We start from the raw sequence: 23295 nt of genomic DNA, 5'->3' as shown, positions 1-23295 counted from the left end.
TGTAATGGCAATGAGTATTAAGAAGGTAGAATAAGTCCCTCAGGGAAGTTAGGTGCTAGATGAAAATGTGTTCTATATGATTATTATATCCTATTGGCATAAACGTAAAGAATAGTGACAATGAAACTTTGAGGATCTGGTGCCTAATTTTATCAAATATTTACTGATGTCTACTATGAGAAAGGCATTTTCATCAAGACTTATCTTCTCTGGTTTGAGTCGATGTTTTAGGAATGAATGACAGTCTCACCTTCAGCTGTTCAAGTTAAATCGTGATCTACTTTTTCCTTTGAAAAGATAATTTTTAATTGAATCATATTTTTAAATATTTATCCTGTGCAGAACTTTTTAATGCATTATCTGAAATTCAAGTATATCTATCACTAATAAATTTATGTACATTATAACATGTTGAAATGTAGATAAGTATTACTAACATATTTGGCATAATATTATAAAGATAAGGTTCAGAGTGATTAAATTTGGAGTTAGTTATTTAATCATCTTCATTATAATTCTTATTTCAAGTATATATTTTTGGATGTGTCTAGCAAGCTATGTATAATGATCTATATTCAAAATAGAAGCTAGTGTATATTTATTGAATTTTACAGTAAAAAAATGTAAGCTCCATTCTGTTAGAAGGGCAAGGTTATAAAACCCTATAGATGCAAAATTACAAATTTCACTTATTCATAATTTTAGAATCATTTTTAAGGTAATTGTGCAAGTTTTATTACTTAACACTTTATGAAAAGATTGAAATACTTTTAAAGGATTAATTATAAAACAAAATTTTATTGCTATATTATGGAGAAAATCATCATGCTTTTATTAATTTTCAGTAGGAATGTTTCATGTTCCTTTATAAAAGTGAAAATTTCATTCGATATAAAATTGTATAAAATATTGTTTTTCATTTCAATCATTGAATCACTTGATTTGATACCTACCGAGGTCATGGTTGAGAGAAATGTAACTTTTTTCTCCTACATTTGTAAGGAGGTGAATGATTAAGGAGGAAATAAGAATGATGTTGCCTCTAAGAAAACATGAATGATTTTACTCATTCAACAGATATGTGATTTTTCTGTAGTTACAAATTCTGTTGAATGTAGGGGATAGGGACTATTTGGAACATTATCCTCGACTTTAAAAATACTTACTGACTTTTGGAGGGTACATGTATGTAAATTAAGTAAATATTGCCTAGTGCTAAAATAAAGAACTGACAATTAACTTTGGAATGGATGGCTTACTTTCTCTTTTTTTTTTCTTTGTTTAATGTTCAATTTATTAAACTCATGAATCTAATACCCCAAACTGAAAATGAATTTTTTCTTGGGGCCTTTAAATATTGATTACAGATTTATTAAGCATGTCATTTTAAACAGTTTAAACTAACTGTAACTATATATTTAGAACAGCTGATCCTTTTAAACACGTCGAAACCATAATTCACAAACATATAAAACAAAGGCTACAGAACTTATTGTTACAGCTTCACTTAAGTTTACTCTAAAGCATCAATATCATAGGTTTAATGTCTTTCTTATTTCTCTTCTTGTTTTTCTATATTTGTTTTTAGATACCCTCAGAGTTTCAGCATTATTAATTTTATTCCTTTCCTTAGGTCATAAAATTCTTAGCAGATCCTGAAGAAAAGATTACCTAATCAGAACTTCCTAGATTGCAGAACTTTGGTTTATTGACTGACTAGTTCTTGATCATACTTGTTTGTTTCTCTCAAGGTGATTCTAACCCAAACCACTTTCTATATTAAGCTTTTCTATAAAAGCTTAACTATAAAAATTAACTATAATTTTCTATAGTTAAATTACACCTGTTAACACCAGTGCGACTATTTCAGGCCTTATCTTATGCGTAGGGTTTTAATTTTGCAACCTAGTATTTATCTCTGATTTTTTAAAAAAATCACTTGGCCATTGTTATATATAACCTATTATCTTGTCATAATCAAGTATTGATTTTTGTCTCTTAGCTTTAAAAAGTTACACCTCCCTTATTAGCATTGAGATTTAATCTCTTAGGGGTTGAGAGATTAAGTCTGTGTAGTTAGTGTTCCTCTGTAGGTCATCTGGCAAACACTGTGGAACCCCCTTTCTGGTTGGTTACTGTGGGTGCCCACCCAAACTGAATAGTCCTTCCTGTTCTTGGCATCTACATTTTCTGGGGCTATTTGACTTACAGTGTCCAGTGTTTATTCTTAACAGATAAAGCAGACATATGATTGTGCTTTATAAACATACAAGATTCATAGAAGAAATATCAAACCCTCTTAAATATTAAAATCAATAAAAAATAAACATGATCTATTATAGTGACTACTTTCTATTACAGTAATCTTTCGGGCAAGCTTCATAATAACTTTTCTATTTTGAGTCATTTTGAATTCATGGTCTTTCACAAAACTCATCTTGTAAACCATGATGATGATTATGATGGTGATGGTGGTGGTGAAGATGATGGTGACGGTGCTTTTGATGCTCAAATTGTAACTTCATCCTAAGAGATGCATCTTTTTTTAAATGGGCAAGAGTAAACTATAGTGTTTAAGGATGCACATTTGGGTGATAAAACCAGAAAAACAAAAAACAAGAAAGTCATTATTATAAAGGTGAGGATATGAAGCAGGGGAAGGGGGTGTGATCAGAATGCTCATGGAAGGAGCTTATGGAGTAGGTAGCAAAGTTCTATTTTTTGACCTGGGCAAATATTTGATTTGTGTGTGCGTTATCTCTGCTCTATTTGTATAATAGTAATTTTATTTAAAAATCTGTCACCGTATGGTCACTGGGGGGCCCTTTATGTTGACTCCTTTATCCTTTATACACTGCCCCTAAAAAATATGGAACGCTTCACGAATTTGCGTGTCATCCGTGCACAGGGGCCATGCTAATCTTCTCTGTATCGTTCCAATTTTAGTATATGTGCTGCTGAAGCGAGCACTGGCTTACTTTCTTTTGAGGGGATTAGGGAGAAGTTTCATGAAAACTTCATGGAAGAGTTTCTATTATTGGAAATGGATGGTAAGGCTACTTGAAATGAAGGGATTGTTAAAAATAAAGGAATGGAAGTTTAGCAGGTTATTTTGTTTGCATGATTTCTGCCCCTTCCTGAGCTCCTGGAACACATAAATGAACATATATATATTCATGAATCCCCAGAGCTAAAATGCTCACTGTATGTTTGCTGAATGGACAAATAGACTACGTGTCCTTCAGTAAGAGCTCTTTGCATGCAGGAGATATGACAAGAGGTCCTGGTTGAAGACAACTCATGAAGGACTCTGAATTTCAAGTTAAGAAGTTTGAACTTCATTCAGAAGAAGTTTATGAAGTGAAGAAGTGGCATAATTAGAGGTTTCTTGACAAGGTAAATCTAGCAGCTATGGACTGTAAGTAAAACAGAGACTTGTTACAACATCCCCACAATAAAGATGTTGATCATGTGCATGTGCAAAAGTTTAAGATAAATTTATATTAATTATACTTAGAAACCTGAATTATCTCCACTCAAAACCAAATATCAGAGGGAGACAACTCAGAAGTTCAAATAGGATTAAGCTAGAACTGTTTTTATTCCCATTTTGATACTCCATTCCACGATTTATTTCTGAAAAATTAAACTCATCCAGTCTTATCTTTACCTCAGTAATGTTATGGCCCTTCTCTTTTTTGTCCCCATCTAGCTTTTGCTCCTTTTCTGAATTGCTCTAACATTCACCAATGCTTATTATTGTATATCTCTGAACTCTCCTGCTATGACTATATAAATGGAGAATGCAATCTGATTTTGAGACAGTCTTAAGTGTTCCTATTTATATTTCAGCTACTCATGCATAAACTTGATTACAAATTATGTGTACATAGCCATAGTTAGTGAATCCTCAAAACATACTGCAAGCACATCGTATTTCACTCACAGGAACAACAGAATACTGGCTATCACTGGTGTTTTATGAAGATATATTATTGAACCACAAAAAAAAAAAATCACGAGATGAATGGTAACAGCACTTGCACTTCATCCCTGAAGGCACTGTGGCACTGTCAGTTAAACACTGGTGAGCACAACTTAGTTCTGATTTCTAACAGCATTATTGTCACCACTGACAACTCTACCTATTATAGGATAAGTGGGTTCTTCCCAGGAAGCCCACAGGGCTAAATTGCATTGCACATTCTGTTCTTATGTACAGCATCTGTGCTTCATTCATTTTTTTTCTTTGTCAATTGAACTCAGCATTAGAAAGAGTATTTGCTTATAAACCAAATGCATATATAAAAGTATATCAATGCAAAAAAACCCAACATAGTCATTAATATTGCAAATGTGTTCTCAAAACACTAGAAGAGCTTATGAACTCCCAAACACACTTATATTTTAGTGAAATGTTATGTCGTTACAGTAGAAAACAGTGCTTCAATCTAATGAGTATATAGAGAAAAAATGTATGTATATTAAGACCATTTTTCTCTAATGTGAGTTCCAATATTGGCACCAAATTTGTGTTTTCATTTGTTTGTTTTTGCAAGCTGCGGTCTCTGGAACATAGCTGAGACAATGGTTGCTTCTCTTAAATCAATTTACTTTATGCCAGGGATAAAGAAGAGTTATTTAATTCAACTTACAAACATTTTATTGGTCTTAATTGGGCTTAGAAATGTGTACTTGGGTTATAGTTCTGTTTAAAAGATGTTGCTCCTCGGGCTTCCCTGGTGACACAGTGGTTGGGAGTCCACCTGCTGATGCAGGGGACACAGATTCGTGCCCCGGTCTGGGAAGTTCCCACATGCCGCGGAGCGGCTGGGCCCATGAGCCATGGCCGCTGAGCCTGCGCATCCGGAGCCTGTGCTCCGCAACGGGAGAGGCCACAACAGTGAGAGGCCCGCGTACCGCAAAAAAACAAACAAAAAAAAGATGTTGCTCCTCAATACATATGACTGGTAGCTTCAAGATCAAAGCATTCTACCATGGTTGTTCATTTTCAAACAATAAGAATGACACAATGACATCAGTTAAAATAACACAAACAAAAACCAGAGCCACCAAACCTAAACTACAAATGTTAGACAGGATGGTGATAGTCAGGTGGGCACTCCTGCCTTGCAAAGAACCTGCAAATCCTGGATGGAGAGAATCCAGAGTGAAGCTACTGTACCAGTGAATATATTAGTAATCAAAGACATGATCTGATTTTAAAAGATAGTCATGCGGTTCATAGATGATAATGAGCTAAATACGTAGGTATGTCAGGGCTTCTGCAGGCTGGGAGTGGGCCAGAAAGCAGAACAAAGGCTCCCAAAGACAGGCCCAGTGGCATGTGAAACCCCAGAGTATGCCCTTCCCTAGTTCAAGGTAAGCCAGGGCCCAAGCAATGTGTAAGGAAGAAGACCAAATGAAAAGGGAAGTGTCCTGGAGGCCTCTCTCTAAGGCCTACAAATCCCATGGCATTTTATGTACTATCCTGCCAACCCCAGATAACTTCAGTTAACACACAGAAGCAAATGGAAGCATATTAAAAGATAAGTCACTCAGAGGGTGAATGGATTTGGATGACACCACTTGAAGAAACTGGGAGCATGTGGCGATAGGAAAGTCAGAAGATGGAAATACAGCAGTTGTCTTCAAATATCTATTCTTTCTACCCCTTGAAGACAAATGTGAATTGAACTTAATCCCTGCCCTCCAGTGCTCACTTGTGAGGAATAAACATATGTAAATACATAACCTGAATTAGAATTCAGTACTAGAGTTAGATGAGATACCAGTGTCCAAGGTAGTTGGGGAAGATTCACAGAAGAGGTAACATTTCTGGGGCAGGGGGTGGGGGGTGGGGGTCATAGAGGATAAGTGGAAATTTGTTAGATGGAGAAGAGTTATAAAACTCTAGGATGAGGGAAGAGTAAAGTCAAATAATAGAGCTGTGAAGAAGCAGGTGTGCATTTGGGAATAGTGTGTGCACACTGGCTAATGATCAGGCTGCCTGGGCCAGAGGGAGACTTGGGAGATAGGTGATGCTGGACTTACGTGTGGACCAGAATGTGAATGACTGCCTGCCATGTAAATACAACTGGGCCTTGCGCCATAGAATCTGAGAAAGTTTTAGAAGTTGCTTGAATTTATTTAATGAAATCAATAATCTCAATGAAGCTGGAGTTAAATGGAGAGAAAAAAAATCCACTCTTACTCCTGCTGTTTCTCAGATGAATGATATTTTAAAGGAACATTAACTTACTTAGTAGCTAAGACAAGGATCTATTCAATTTAACAAGGTGTTATCATGATCTAGGCAAGTTGTTCTTTCACGAAACGACTTAAAATTCTATTTTGAAAACTTAAGTTCTGCGTTTGATAATGTTACTCAAAATGTAATGAGCTGGCAGAGATACAAGATCTTCTACAAGTCCAAAGGAGCTGATTTCTGAAAAACCAAGCTATAAAAAGCAGTTCTATTTCAGTCTTTGCTGGGGGCATCCTAAGAGGAAGAGAAGAGCCGTGGAGTGAAAAGAACCTGCAAATCCTTGATGGAGGGGATCCAGAATGAAGCTGCCATCCCATCAAATACCTTAGTGACCAAAGAAATTATCTGATTTTAAAATATAGTCACCCAATTCATAGATCATACAGAACAAAATGAGTAAAAACACCCTCTTGTGGTGTCTGCCCTTCTCATCTATGGGACAGGAGGAGCCAGAAAAGAATTTCTGTTAAAGAAGAAGGCTTCTAACAGACCTGTAAATACAAGCTTGCATTTACATGATTTTGAGTACCAGTATAACTGAGCTTTCTGGGCTACATAAGGAATCATTATTTTTCTCAGACTCTGGAAAGACTGGTCCTGTTGTTATGAAAAACCCTTGAAATAAGGGTCCCTTAAGAGTTTACCCTGAAAAACAGTAATAAATATCCATGATGATGGAAATGCTAAGTTAAGACAAGGAGATGCCTAAACCCAAAATGTTTTATTAATTGGAAATGAGTGTCTTTGGGGGAAAAAATGCATAGAGAGGCTTGTGTTTGTCACTGTGTCTGTCTAATACTACCCCCTTCCAAAACAGACTTCACCCCGAGTTCGCACGGAGGGTCAGCCACAGACGGCCATGTTTATACCTCATGAGCTTGCATCGCGGCAGATAGACCAAAAGGCCGCCACTTCTGCATCTGGCAAACAGGGCCACCACGATGTAGAGCCTGACGAAGGCATCGGTCACATTTTTTTCTACTTAAATGATCTCCCTGGAGTTAGGCATTCCTCAGCCCAGGCTGCCCATTGACAGTACCCTACTGAAAATGGCTTACCAAAACTGATTTTGCTCATAAAGCTATCCCACGTCAAAGATTCCTTGAATCTGACCAGATTCAAAGAGACCGCTTACCCAGCTGAAAGAAGCAGACGTAAAACCTATAATACATACATTTGAGCCTTTTACAGGAGTAGCCTGTGAATCACGAGTGCTGCAATCACCCAGGTCATTTGTGTGAATTGCAAACTCTCAGCCTGTGCCCTGAGAGGTTCTAATTCCTGAGGTCTGGTGAGGTCTGTGGGTCATGATGAACAGCCAGGGCTGAGATCCATTGCTGGAGCAGTGCCATCCCATAGAAACATAAAGCAAGCCACAAGACAAGGCGCATTTGCAAGTTTAGATTTTCTGGTAGCCACACTTAATAAAAGGATAAACTGGTGCTTAATTTTAACAATATATTTAATTTAACACAATATATCCAAAACACTCTTTTAACATTCAGTGAATATGAAAAAGTTACTAGTGACATATACTGCACTTTTTTTTTTTCATAGGAAGTCTTTGAGTTTTTCAAGCACTCCATAGACACATGTGGCCAGCACTAACATACTGGACAGCGTAGACAGAGAAGGAAGTTGGGATTTTCTGCTCTCATTAAAGCTATTGTGAGTCCTAAACCAGCCCCAGGCTTGAGTTACCAGAGGCTACATTGGTCTTTGTTATTCTTCCCTCTTAACCCCATGGCCTGAAACTCCATATCCCTCATCCCTACCACGTTTACCTACTAAATTCCTATCTGTCGTTAAATTTCAGCTCAGATAGAACTTCCTCTTGCTTGGTTGCCCTAGCCCCTCTCATCCCCCAATGCTGACAACACGAAAAGCAAAATAAACATAGCAAACAAGAATGTAAACAAAACCCTGGGTACCTAGTTTCATGTTTCCTTGTTATATACTCTCAGTACACTGTGTATCTTTCATAACACTGTCACGGTTGGCTATACATTTATTCCTGTGGTTGATAATTATTGACTGGCTCCTTCTCCCTGAGGAATGGTACTGAATCTGTATCTTGCAGAGGATGTATATTCAAAATAATTATGTCAACTAGGCAAATGAATTCCTAGTTCTTGAATTGAGCCTTGGAAGATTCATACACACACACACACACACACACACACACACACACACACAGGATATTTCTTTTCCAAACCTTAAGGGCCAGAGGGAAATTTAATGTGAGGCTAACTGAGCTCACTTATGGGACCACCATGAGACTGGACATTGCTAGGAGTTTTTTTCCAGGGAGGGAAGCCAGGTAACATTCATTTCTGGTAAATTGCCTCCTGAGATCTCAGAAAATAAGGGACCTGAGCCTGGAAGGGTCTACTAATTTGTTGTGAGTTTTTTCTCATTCTAAATAAAGATTCTACCTTATACTTAATTTTGTATTTGTAATTCGGTATTCCTTTTTTGTAGAGTTCCCCCAACTCCAAATTGTATGACGCCTCATGTTCCACAAAGCCTGGGTCGACCCCTGCAGAGAACATAAAAGCTTTAATCCTTTGATCACTTTGTATATTAGGAAAAAATTCAATCCTTTTCCAAAAATTTGGATTCTAATGCTTTGTATTGTAATGACTTTTCTTATCAAAGTGCAGGGTCAGCACCAAGGAGGCTACATACAGGTTAATGGTGCCAGATTTCAGGGGAGAGTGAAGGGGTGTGTGCATGGGGAGGGGTGCATCCCACTGCTTCTTACACAGCCCTAAATACCATTCTGTGAAGACCAGAAATACCACAGGGCTGACACCAGATTTTCCTCGGACAAATTGTACTCTCCTTCATTAGGTTAACTTCACTAGTTAGAACTGAAGACTGGGGGGCTAGGGAAATGAAAAGTTGTATAATGTGAAACATATTCAGCAAATACAAAATTTAGGGGAGTACTATCAAAAATTACGTGCAGTTTGCATGGTATTCACTCATTCACACAATAACTGAATTCCTATGAAATACAAACAGTATGGCAGTGCTGGGTCCCTGCCCTCAGCAAGTCTAGAGTCAGAGAAAGCATCACTATTACAGGAGTTCAGAACAACAACAAAATGATAACCCTGGTTGGTGTGGTTGGGTAAGGCTTTATACAGAGGGTAAATCTTGAAATATATTTGCAAGGAGAGGAAAAATGTGTACCGTAAACATGAAAGGAAACAAGATCCTAGGGGAGGACATCACCATCAGAATTAAATTAATAAAATAATCTCACCATTTTCTCTATCATTCATCATGTGTCATCCAATGATACCAAATCATAGGACATCATTAGTAATGTTTCTATTACCTTTATTGTTATCTTTTAAATGTCCATGCTTTTTTTTGTAACTTTATTTGTTGCAATTTTTGAAGTATTACAGGAATATGTAATGTTCCTAGACTTAATAAATATAATTTTTATAGCAGGAATAGGCTTAGCAATGTAAAAAGCATGCTTCCTGGACTACCATAAGGCACACATTTATTCTAAATAAACTTCATCTCTTCTCCTCTTGACCTGATTACCAGGAACCTGGGATTGAGATGAGCAGGAAAGTCAGGAGGCCATGGAAAATCTGCTGTTGAGAGTGAAGCTTCAGTAGAGATGAGTTTGATGTGTAGCCTTCCATGCCCCTGTTAATCCTCACTGTTGTCACTTTAATTTCAAATCATCTCTTCTTTTTACCATTTAACCATCATGCTATCCTAGACTGCTAAATAGTTTTTGCTGGAGAAAATGAAATACTATTCTCTAATCTTTAGAGATGTAACACAGGAATACACAACAAACAAAACAAACAGATAAGTTAGAAACTTAAATAAAGAACTAAAGTTAGAAACTGAATTTTGCTTATGATAAATGACTTAATAAAAGAGAGTAAAAAAATAACTGTTATAACTACTCCCAGACCCCCAGTTCTGTCATAAAAATAATAATTAAATCCAACAATAGGCTCAAAATCCCATTTTATTCACTGTAATAATAGATAGGGTTTTTAAATCATTTTTATGAAAGCACAAATTTCTCAGTGAATAAAATGCTGCAGAATTGCTCTTAGGCTGCAGAAGTATCCTAGCAGGACTCTGTTCTTTGTAGTACTGGTCTCAGAGTACTCAGATACTTGGAGCTCCTGCAGCATGGAGATGGTTACCTATCAAAGACCCCAGTGCTGCTTCACCTGCCCGGGTCCCTGAGGATGATACATCATGCAGGAAAATGACTAAATCAGGCCCCTACACCTTTTTTGCACAATTGAAAATTTTAAAAAAGTGGCCTACTGGCCTCATAACTTGGTCAATTTAAAACACATTTGTGAACATGAGAAAGTAGTGACCCTTATTCTGGGTGTTCACAGCCCTGCTTGGCAGGGGCTCAATTTCAACTCTCGCTTACCCCTTACCGGAGAGTTCTTGTGCAGTGAACTACCTGTGCAACTGTAAGGGTGAACTCAGACTCAATTGCCTAAGAGATGGTGCCCTTTCTGTAAGCCAAGACATGTCTCCTCAGAAGTTTATTGCACTTTGCAGAATTCTCGATACATGATAACCTTCTTTCTATCTAGAATTTGAAACCTCTGTCTAGGAAATGCAGAGTTTCTTTATTTTTCTGGATCTCAAGATGTCTCAGAACTGCTTAGGAACAATGGCATGATCAAGCAGGGGGACGTTGTTGAATCTATAGCTCTCTTGAGGTTCTGATGCTCTAACATGTCCTGCTTCAGGCTGCCATGCGATTGTGATTGGCATTTTTGCGATTCCTGCCATAAGGGTTCTTACAGCTGTAAGGGTTCTGTGCAACTGCTCCAGGCTGGCCACTTTGGAAGTTCCCCAGGTATAAGTCTGGTGCTCTGACCTGTGCTGGTGGGAACCAGTGAGTGCTGGCTGCTCTTCCCGTGGCTCGTCCACTCCTGTTTGACACTCCTTATCCACAATCCCTCAACTTCTTTTTTTTTTTTTTTTTTTTTTTTTTTTTTTTTGCTGTACGCGGGCCTCTCACTGCTGTGGCCTCTCCCGTTGCGGAGCACAGGCTCCGGACACACAGGCTCCGCGGCCATGGCTCGCGGGCCCAGCCGCTCCGCGGCATGTGGGATCTTCCGGGATCGGGGCACGAACCCGTGTCCCCTGCATCGGCAGGCGGACTCTCAACCACTGCGCCACCAGGGAAGCCCATCCCTCAACTTCTTAAAATGCTTTCCCTCCCCACTTTAAACTGTGGGATCTTTTTTCCCCCTCCCCACCTCATCCTACCATTCTACCCAACTTTTTCATGGAGGAGAATGGACCAAAAACAACAACAACAACAAAAAAAACCAACCCTCATTTACGCAAAGTATTTGTATTTCAAAAGTTGCTTAAAAATACTTCCTACAATAAATATCTAGTTGTAAAATCCCATGCTTCTTTGGGCAAACAGTTTTGGATGAGAGTGCTTTTTCTAAGAGCCTCATAGAACAATATGAAAGCAAGAGAACATTCAGGCTCTGCCTGAGGTCTCTCTTATTTTGTGTAATCATCTTACATGTCTCTACTTCCTCTGCTTCTATTTTCCTTAACTTTAGCCTTTTAAAAATAGAGTAGGTTCACCCCACCTCTGTCTGTCCCTGTCATATAAATGTCAACCAAATAAAGAAAATTCATTGCTTATATCTATAAAGCTTCCCAGGTTGGAATCCAGAGGCCTCACCGACCTCTGGGATCAAGCAAACCATTTCTCTTTGAGTCATGAGTGCCTCAGGTTTGCTAGATGCTATGTCTCCAAAGACTCAAACAAATACACACACTCTCTCTCCCTTGTATGTCTTACTTGCAAATTGTTTTTTCATTTTATTCAAAGTGATTCCCCAAAGAATGAAACAGATTTTAGATTTTTTTAGGGGATAGAGAAATGAGAGAGAAGGTCATTTAAATATCCAAGTATCCATATGTATGACTCAAGCTAAATTGAAGGAACTGTGTGTATGGTTTCTATATTGTAACAGCATGAGGGCCCTTAGCCTAATTCACTCCTTCTGGGTACAGCACCCTCAGAGTGAAGGAAATAAAAAGATATTGGAAAAAACATACCATAATGTCACTCTAACACTATTTAATACTATGTATAAGTCAAAATATTTCAGGCATATCTTTGATCTGGTCCAAAGAAAGGTGGTAGATAAATTATAGTGGAATCCTGACATGTTCCTGTAGTTAAGTTTGTTTTTTCTTTAAGGAGGAACAATGCTTACTTATACCAGTGGTTAAAAATAGATAATTTCTGATTTAAACTATTACTTGTTAGAAGACTTCACAGACTCCCAGATAATCGCTATAGTCAGAAGCTCCTTTTTATATTTATATATTTATATATATATATATATTTTATATTTATATTTTAACTAACTCATTGCAATATTCGGTTCATTTCCTAGTGTTTGTTCCTCTGAGGACACCGTCTGTAGAAAGTTACTGCCTATATTAGTTTGCTGGGGCTGCCATAACAAAATACACAAGCTTAAACAATAAAAATTAATTTTCGGGCTTCCCTGGTGGCGCAGTGGTTGAGAGTCCGCCTGCCGATGCAGGGGACACGGGTTCGTGCCCCGGTCCGGGAAGATCCCACATGCCGCGGAGCGGCTGGGCCCGTGAGCCATGGCCGCTGAGCCTGCGCGTCTGGAGCCTGTGCTCCACAACGGGGAGAGGCCACAACAGTGAGAGGCCCGCGTACCGCAAAAAAAAAAAAAAAAAAAAAAAAAAATTAATTTTCTCCGAGTTGTGGAGGCTAGGAGTCCAAGACCAACTTTGGTTTTTTCTGAGGCCTGTCTCCTTGACTTGCAGATGGCTGCCCCCGGGGCTGGGTCCTCACACCATCTTCCCTGTGTTCATCTATGTCCTAATCTCTTCTTATAAGGACACCAGTCATATTGGATTAGGGCCACCCTGAAATCCCCATTTTAATTTAATTTAATTACCTCTTTAAAGACTCTATAGCTCCAAACACTGTCACATTCTGAGGTACTAGGGGTTAGGATTTCAATATACAAATTTGGGGGGACACAATTCAGCCAAAACACTGTCTTATACTTAGTTCCTTTCTAATGCTTAAGGTTCTATTTTCAGTCATTCCCCAATCTTCTCTCCAAATGAAATCAGTGCAGTTTTTTAAACATTTCAAACTGAGTCATAAGATTCTTAACATACTCCACATTCACTATCACTACCTTCCTCTGAATTTAGCTTGTCTTACACATTCTTTTTGGATCGTGGTCCTTAAGAGCAGTCTGCATTTTATAATAAAATACTATTATCTTTTCTTTGTAACTTTTGCTTGGCTCCTAACACAGTGCCTTGCTCACATAAAGCACTCAAAAATCTTTAAATAGGATGAGTAGAGGAAATTTTATTATTATACATGGCTTTAATAATAAGTGTTATAATCCTGACTTATGTCCAGCTTATGGTTAATTATGACTCTCAAATCATCTCCTGCTTTGCCAGCAACTAACTAATCATTTTTATTTGAACAGATGCTTACCCATCTAGTGGTTCATCAAAACCTTTCAAAATCATTGTCCATCGTTATAAAATTCTAGGTAACTGAGATTTTCAAACTTGAAGATTTAAAGCAATTGGTTCTCATCATACCCTACATTTTTAATATTAGCCTCAGCTAACCAATTTTGCATCACTGAATATTTATGAATTACTTTTCCATTTCTTCCCCTAATGAACATAATTTTAAAACACGACCTGAACACCATTAGTGCTGAAATCTCACTTCTCTGACCTACAGATCAAAAAATGCAATAGGAGAAATTGTTCTGGGTGACAGTAAGACTTTTGTTTCTATCCCCTTACCACTTGACAAGAGCCAATATGGAGAAATTTCTTCTCTAGAGCTTCAAAATATTGGGATCAGCCCTAGCTGCACAACATAAGTGTGGAGACTTTTAGAAATGCAAAAACCCAGGAATTGTCTTACACCTTTTGAATCAGAATGCCCGGGGGTAGAGAGAGTACGTTTGAAGCTGAAATGGCAGTTTCAATGCACAGTCAGAGCTGAGAATTTTGCTCAACAAAGAAATAAGAAACTGGTCCTTACATGTACATTGCACATTGGAATCACCTGGGGAGACTTAAAGCAAGCTGCTGCCTGGGTTTCACCCCACTGCCTGGGCATCAGGATATTTAAAACTTCCCAAGTGCTTCTAATGTGAAACCAAAAGGACACACTAATGAGAAATTAGAAGGGCATTACTAGTTATATATTTTTAACATATATTTGAAAGTTAAAATTATACCACTAGGACTGATTCTGAATAGCATGTTTATTACAAACGATTCAGTATGACTTGCCAGAGACTGTAAAACATGGGCACAGCAGTGGTTCTTGGCTCTTAAACTGTAGCTGCTTTAGATCAGAATCCCCTGGAAGGCTTATTATAACACAGATTGCTGGACCCAACTCCAGTTTCTTTTTTTAAAAATTTTTATTGAAATATAGTTGATTCACAATGTTGTGTTAGTTTCAGGTATACATCAAAGTGATTCAGATATATATATATATATATATATATTTGTTTTCTTTTTTAGAATCTTTTCCATTATAGGTTATTACAAGATACTGAGTATAGTTCCCTGTGCTATACAGTAGGTCCTTGTTGTTTATCTATTTTATATATAGTACTGGGTGTCTCTTAATCCCAAACTCCTAATTTATCCCTCCCCCCGCTTTCCCCTTTGGTAACCATAAATTTGTTTTCTATGTCTGTGAGTCTACTTCTGTTTTATAAATAAGTTCATTTGTTTTTTTTTTTTAGATTCCACATATAAGCGATATATATTTGTCACCATTTGCAGCAACATGGATGGACCCAGAGATTATCATACTGAGTGAAGTAAGCCAGCTCCAGTTTCTGATTCACTCATTCTGGGGTGGTGCCCAAGAAGTTACATTTTTTACAAGTTCCCGGGTAGTATGGATGCTGCTGATCCAGGGACCACACTCTGAGTTTCTATTTCCATAGGGAGGTGGATGTCCTTTCATGCGGATGAGACTATTGATTCCACCTCGCACATCTTGCAATGAAGAGACCATCGACCCAAAGTATATGCACCTGTTTTCAAAGAACATTCTGCAAGATGCACACTACAAGATGTTCTCATGGAATGCCACGTTCCCTCCAAAATCTGAGAAAAAATAGGATTTGGCAGAATCATATGTTATGCTTCACTATTTTCACATACTCTAAAATATAATAATAATAATGGTAAATTAAAGTGTGGATACTACACCTTCAATCTCAATTTGTCATTTTATGCTCACTAGCGTATTTTCAGAATTTTTCTCCCCAGTTTTAATGAATGGTTGGAATTTAATTCAAACTGTTGAAGATAATATATAAGCTAAAAGAATTCTTTAAAAAAATTTTTTTCACCATATATTAAAACTGTTTTTGATGCTGTGACACTAACATTTTTTGCCATATATTAAAAGTGTTTTTGATGCAGTGGTATAGACTTCTATATGGCATCATACCTTGGGCTTTTCCATGCAATATAACTTGGAGATGAAATAGAAAAATATTTAGGTTGTTTTTACTCATTAAATTCCTACATTAACTGTCCTAGGGGATATCTCTTAAATCCCCTAACACAAATAATTGGCCATATTTTCTTAGATCTACCTTAAAAAAATTTCATGTTAAATTGCAAACTAAAAAGCTATGATCTCTCTACCTTTCTTTAGATGTGGCTCATTACCTCCCTCTTCTCCAAGGTTGACGTTCCTCCTGTTCTGGATCTTTTCCATGGTTTCCTTGGAAAGACATGTTCTGTTCAGCAATCCATGTTACTTTCCAAAGCCTCTTTACTTGCTGATCGATTCCAACATGTTTTTTTGTTTGTTTTTTTTCAGTACGCGGGCCTCTCACTGTTGTGGCCTCTCCCGTTGCGGAGCTCTGGACGCCCAGGCTCAGCAGCCATGGCTCATGGGCCCAGCCACTACACGGCATGTGGGATGTGGGATGTGGGATCCTCCCAGACCGGGGCACGAGCCCGTGTGCCCTGCATCGGCAGGCAGGCTCTCAACCACTGCGCCACCAGGGAAGCCCAATTCCAACATGTTTGACTCGATAATAAATCTAATCTCTTCCTCTTAGGGGGGGAGGAAGGCAGAGAGGATGGGAGAACAACTGAAGATAGGTATAAGTATAGGTATAAATACTAAATGTCCTCAAAATTGAGGTCATGTTCAAGGACCCTGTATAACCTAGAATTTTATGTCATCTGGCTTGTTTCAAAAGCCTAATTGTGAGAAGTCATATTTAGGTTAGATAATATAAAAATACAGCATTCCCCACATCTCTCAGTATTCTATATTTGACATTTGCATTGACTTATCCTAAACCATGGAATGCCTACACCTTAGAACAAAGAAGCTTCAGTTACTGGGATTCACTTTTATGACTATGTTCTTAGCTTTTATTGAAGCCTTTTAAAACAACAACAACAACAACAACAAAAAGTCTTATAAGCACTGCTTTTTATTTGCTATGATGTCCTCCATATAAGAAAACTCTCTTTGAATTTTACCCTGTATAAACTGTTTATCTTCTCTGAAAAACTTGTATTTAAAAATTATATATGTATATAAAATATTAAAATTATATAGATACATATATATTTTTTTTACCCAGTTAGGAAACTCAAACCTTACTTTATTTCCCTCTTTTCCTTAGTATTATCTTCATGTAAGATACTAATTTCCCTATTTCTACATCACTGAACTATTTTAAGGAGAAGAAAGTGGTTGCATTGGTGATAAAATTCCAAAAGAATCTGGATACCAGAATTTAAAGAAAAATAAAAAGGAGTAAAGAAATGTACCAAGCAAAGTGCCCTATGATTTTCCACATTTTAATTTTATGTAATCTTTAAGCCTACTCTACACTAGATGTAGCAATCTCTGAACTGATGCCCAGAGAAGTTCAGTGATGTGCCCTCAGCTAGGTCTCTAGTGCCAACTAAAAATTGTCACTCACCATCTGGTTCTACAAGAAGTCACGAACCACCTTAGTTGCTGACCTTCCACACACCCTGAAAGGAGTTCAGGGTGGAGGTCAGGAATGAGGCACTCTGTGCTCTGGGAAAACCTGGCAGGACAGGCCTTCAGATATTTTCAGGAGCAGATTTTATGAGCCTTATTTCATGTGTCTTCTCATATTTAAACAAGCACTAAAATCATTAACGGAGACATCTGCTCCTTGTGACTAGCAGAAACCTTCCGCCAAACTGTGTGCTTCACTGCACGTATTCCCTGTTCACTGAAATCATATATACACTGACCTCTCCACACTCCTTCTGAGCAGTTCCTCAGAGCCATCTGAGAAGCTGTCTCCCAGGCTATAGCCCTTATCAGGCCCCAAATGACACAACTCACAACTCTCACGTTGTGCATTTTTTTTAGTCAACACTAGTAAACTTCAGAGAACACATTCAAACACAGTTTTCTGACTATAGCACTCACGCTAATTTTACTAAATTATCCTGGAAGGAAACACATGGAAACCACACTCATTTAATATAATTCTGTGGCTTGTACCTCTAGATTATCACACAAAAAGATCCCTTATTTCCATTTCCTTTACACGTCTAGGCAGGCCATGCCTCTTCTTCCCACCTCTGTGAATTGTTAAAAGTTTGGTACAGAAATGTTTGACCCATCAAGGAAAAAAAAAAGTGATTGTAGAAAAGGGAATGTGGGGCTTCCCTGGTGGCGCAGTGGTTGAGAGTCCGCCTGCTGATGCAGGGGACACGGGTTTGTGCCCCGGTCTGGGAAGATCCCACATGCCGTGGAGTGGCTGGGCCCGTGAGCCATGGCCGCTGAGCCTGCGCGTCTGGAGCCTGTGCTCCGCGGCGGGAGAGGCCACAACAGTGAGAGGCCTGCGTACCGCAAAAAAAAAAAAAAAAAAAAAAAAAAGAAACAAAAGGGAATGTGGAAGCATGTATGGAGGCTCAGGGGACTAAAAGCATTTGCTTTTCCTCTGGAATTATTGGAGACAGCAAGGGATAGTGAAAAGAGCACTAGACTTGGAATTTGAGTCCTCACTGTCATCAAGTACCTACACGAGCTTAGGCAGCCACTTCTCCAGCCCTCAGTTACCTCATCCATATTGTTTATTTAACAAGACTTCATCATCATTGCATGGTACCAATCTAACACTAAGGTGTTCAACTTGGGATTCTCCATTTGCGCTCATTATTTTAGTCAAACGACTCTTACTGCGTATTTACCACATCCTTAAGACTTTGTTACCTGCTGAAAGAAACACTGAGGTAGGATGCCATCTGCTCTGCTGTCTCTCCCAATCCCCCACTGGACCTGCACATTTGAGCAAGTCACTCAACACGTTACATTCCTCCAAGCCCCACATGATTCTTCATGCTGATTGGGTTTCAGGATGAGCCATTTCACCTCTGTCTTTGTCATCACCCTAAATATGTGGGGTCCTTAGCCTTTTTCATGCTCATCCCTGATCTGGAGACTCCCTCCTGCCCCAGTTTGCCTATCATCCTTCTCATTTTTTAATAAATTGCACTGGAGAGGAGAATATCATTTTGCTGTGAATGCCTGATGGCCATTCCTTAGCTTTGGGCCCTAAAGAGAGTGGTGACTATTGTAACTGGATGGGTTTGATGCCTATGGAATTTTTATTGGAGGTAACAACCACATCCACAGTGAGAAGGAGACCAGGGCAGGGGGCTCCTGCACCTGCCACCGTGAATCTCATCTCCTTGTGCCTGAGTTGTTACCTGGGCAACCAAAGAGCCTGCCTCCTGCATATCAGGTGAGACTGCTGAGTGGAATCCTGCAAGGACTCACTGACAGGGCCACCTGATGTTGCCGTCTGGCATGTTTGCTTCCTGTTCAATAGGCTTCTGAGTAAGCTGGTATCTTAATGTTTAATTGGACCCTGAAAGACTGCCTAGTGAGCACTGCACTACTGTACTTCTATAAGTAGTCCCTTATTTCCTGTTAATCTAAGCAACTCCATCACTCCACTAAAACTATCTTCTCAAAAGCCACCAGTGATTTCTTTTTCTTCGTCCAAATCAAAGCCTTTTTCAGTCTCTTGATGCCCAAGTATTTTTGACACTTGTCAGTGCCTCATCTTTCCTGAAATTCTCTCTTACTGGGGCCTCATGCTTTTTTTTTTTTTTTTTTTTTTTTTTTTTTCCGTCTCACAGCACTTCTAATCATTCTTCTCTTTCCAGGCCTGATTTCTTTTTTTCTCTTTGATTTCCTAAGAATGTTGAATTCTCTAGGAACGAGTCCTCTGGCACTTTTTCCCTAGAGTTTCCACTCAAAGTCAGTCAATCTTATGACCGAACTTCTTACACCCAGCTCTTCATCTACAGTGTGAGCCTCTCCCTCCTCCCTTACTCCAATGCCGTACATGTAAATAACAAATTCTAATTGTTAAATACTAAGTATGTGTCTTATTTTTCAAAACCCCATGTCACACATCCTTTTCCCTATTAAAACCTGTAGAGTTTTGTACCCATCATTTATATGCAAATGGGTGAAAAGTGATTTTATTATATGTATCATAATGTTAATTATTCTCTACATTTGATGTCATTAAAGCTTTATTTCAAGAGTTATAAAATTATAGAATAAGTAAAAAAAATTAAACATACTTAACTTTCATGTAAAAAATATATAGTACTCAAAGCCTAAAATACATAGTTTTCAATACTGTTAAGCAAATATAGGTGCTAAAAAAAGAAAGCCAATCAAAAAGGTGAAGTTCAGATTGCTGCTATAAACATTCACTATGCCTAAATAAATAAATCCATAAATAAATAGAATTGACTTCCCTTGGCAGGGGATCATTGTTAGGCAAACTTCCTCTTTGTTGCAGGCTTTTTCCATCATAATTTTGTGACTAACTTGTTCACATGTGCTGCCAATATATGATTGCAATTATAATTTAAAAATAAAGGCAATTCTATGTTTCTTCCCCTTTCTGAGCAAGATAATTATATTTCTTTGGAATATAAATTGCCACTATTTTTAGAGTTAAAAATTCTTCAAAGAACAATTAAGTCTTTGCTGAAACATGAAATAGAAGATAGTTCTAGAGAATATCACAGCGTTTCAATTCAGTGCTTCCAATGAGAACAAAAAAAATTGGCTTAACTGTTGCCCAGTCAATGCTTCTGATTCTAAGATGTCAGGCTGTATATTTTGAATGAGCTTAAATATATTCAGCAACATAAGCGAGCCTTGTAAACTATAAAGTTATTGAAGTGAATCAAATGTTTACTTTCCCTACATAATTGAAACTAGGAAAAATCATATGGTTGTAATATTAAACATCATGTACTTTTAAGTAAAAGTTTAAAGCATTTCTCCATTATCTTATTTCTTTTCCAGGAAGAAGGAATCAAAAAACAAGCAAAAAAGCTAAAGTTCTTAAAATAAGGGAGTAAAAATTTCCTGTAGTTCTAAACTATTATCTGGTTCAAAAGCAGTATTTTTAGAGTAGAATTTCATTTTTACGCTGGTGCTTAGCTATACATTTTTCCTTTCCATTCCTGTAATATTTCAGGGATGTTAGAGCCGTGTTTCTGTTGTTCTGATGTAGCTGTAAATACGGTATTGTAAGTTGCATTACAGGAAAGTTTATGGAACCTTTCATTAGAGGCAAAGACTGGCAGTAGTAGCCTTCTGGTGATTGGAGGGTCTTCCCAAAGTTATGAAGTTTCTACTAAGTCACAGTAGGGCAAGTTCTGCCCTACAACCTGAATGAAATCTCTCATTCTTATAAGTAAGCCATGGAAGAGGGAAAACACACACACACACACACACACACACACACACACACCTGGACACAGCACTGGCATAATACGAAAGCAATACAATATCCCAAATGTCAAGGATTCAGAGATACATCAGGTTAAAAGAGCAGACACCGACTGCTAGGTTGGAGCCAGAGAAATGGGTGAATGAACCCTGTTTTCCCTACTTACTGTGTGGATGGAGCGAGTACTTAAAATACAGGACCCTCATCGGTAAAATATGAATAACCTTATGTCATAGAAGATTAAGACCTGCCAAGAAGATACTGCATCAGCACAGTGCTTGACACATACACTGAGAAAATGACACTTGCAAGTACATACTATCCAGAGACCACTGGTCAAGCCTGAAGCCTGATTGTCCCCAATTGTGGACACAATATGAACAGAATCATGTGTGTCCAGCTGCCCAGAAATAAGGCTCTTTCCACTTGAGCTCTGCATCCAAGAGCAGGGGGCCCACTCTGGGGCCTCTCACACCTGAAGAAGCAGTTTTGTTGGTAGCAGCCACATACTTACTAGTTATCACTATTACACCTGATTATTATTGGTTTTTACCTTCAGAGTCCTCAGAGATCTCTGGTTTCTTGTCCCCAGCAAGGATCCTTTCATTCCTGAGCTCAGAAGGTGGTTTTATAAAGCCTCAAGAAAATGGCAGGGTCTCTAAAAACATCAAGGCAGTAATATCTTCTATCCTGAGATGGTACATTTTTTTCTTAAGAATAATGTAGAGAACCTGCTAGGTAACCAGCAGCACTTACAGTTGACCCTTAAACAACATGGGCTTTTGAAAATTTGTGTGTAACTAACTTATAGTTGGCCCTCCATACAGGCAGCTCTTCTGTACCCATGGATTCAACCAACCACAGACTGTGTAGCACTGTAGTGTTTAATGTTGAAAAAAATTTGCATATACGTGGGCCCATGCAATTCAACCCCGTGTTGTTCAAGGGTTAACTGCACGTGGGTAGGGAACCCTCAATTGTCAAAAGAGGTGTTTCTAGGTCACTTTCTTTACTATCTTCTGGAATAACAAGAAGGTTCAATCCAGGGACAGATGACAAATATAAATGCACAAGCATCAGAGCAGGCAGTGGGCAATACAATTCAATAGAAGGAAATGACCTAGGCTCTAATTACCTGGACTAGATATTTCATTCCTTCCTACTGGGGCTCTTTAAAGTTCTACTTCTTTAAGACTGTCACCATCTGATCCCTGACAAGTCCCAACCTGACTGGTGGAGAATCAAGCAGAGGGACAGGATATTGATGAGTAAGCAGTTTATTGAACACAGTCTTTGGATGCAGCTTCCTGAGTTCAAATCCAGGCTCTGCCACTTACCAGATACTGTGCCTGGGCTGGTTATTTAACCTTTCATTGTCTCACTTCTATCATCTATAAAATGGGGATAATAATTGCACCTGCCTTACAGGGTAATCATGTAGATTGAGTTAACTTTTGTAAGTGCATAGGACATGCATAACACATAGCAGGAACTGTGTGTTTGATAAATCACATAGAATAAATAAATCTACCACAGGCTTGGCATTATGGTTGGATCAGAATCCAGGGATAGAAAACTATATCTTGTATTACCATTTTCCTTTAATGCATAATTTTGATTAGTGAGTCATAGAACTTGAGAGACTCTGAAGAGATTTTTTTTTCTAGCCTCATTCTTTCACTTAGGTAAGAAATTATTTCCCCCACTTTATAGGTGGAGCAAGGGAGATTCAGGAAGTTTAAATTACTTACTAAAAGTGAAACAACAAAAAAGAAACTCTGTGAGAAAAGATGAGACTAGAAACTGAGGAAAAAGTTGTCCTAAACCTGTTGTGAGACAGGACCTTTGTTCGAGATGCAATTCACAGCCCCTCCTGAAAGCAATTAGAATCCTGATAAAACTCTCCAGCAATTTTCTAAGAGACTTTGATGATCTTTCAAGATCCTTTCTGGGAATGTAGGGTCACCCATTCTGCTATCAGTTTAGGAACTTGCCTACATTTTAATCCATTTTGAGACTAGCCTAATAGTCTCAAACCAGACATTTCTTTGTTGTTATTGCCTCTCTTTTTTCCTACAAAATGTTTTTACTAGCAGGGGGCAACCCTGAGCGTGGCTTATCAGCACCCTCTCATTTACCAGC

General features: G+C 38.3%; 1 protein-coding gene and 1 non-coding gene across 2 annotated transcripts in view; both read right to left on the bottom strand.

Moving 5' to 3' along the window:
• CNTNAP2 (contactin associated protein 2) overlaps positions 1-23295 on the bottom strand; it is a 1481544-nt gene that overhangs the window by 1019990 nt on the left and 438259 nt on the right. The window lies entirely within an intron of this gene.
• Positions 2864-2970, bottom strand: LOC132496529 (U6 spliceosomal RNA). Its single transcript, XR_009533430.1, has one exon. It is a non-coding gene; the product is annotated as a U6 spliceosomal RNA (small nuclear RNA).

The sequence above is a fragment of the Mesoplodon densirostris genome, chromosome 9 (genome assembly GCF_025265405.1).
Source record: "Mesoplodon densirostris isolate mMesDen1 chromosome 9, mMesDen1 primary haplotype, whole genome shotgun sequence".
Taxonomy (NCBI): Eukaryota; Metazoa; Chordata; class Mammalia; order Artiodactyla; family Ziphiidae; genus Mesoplodon; species Mesoplodon densirostris.
The sequence above is the reverse complement of the archived record's forward strand: the minus strand, read 5'-3'. Positions and strand labels throughout refer to the sequence as shown.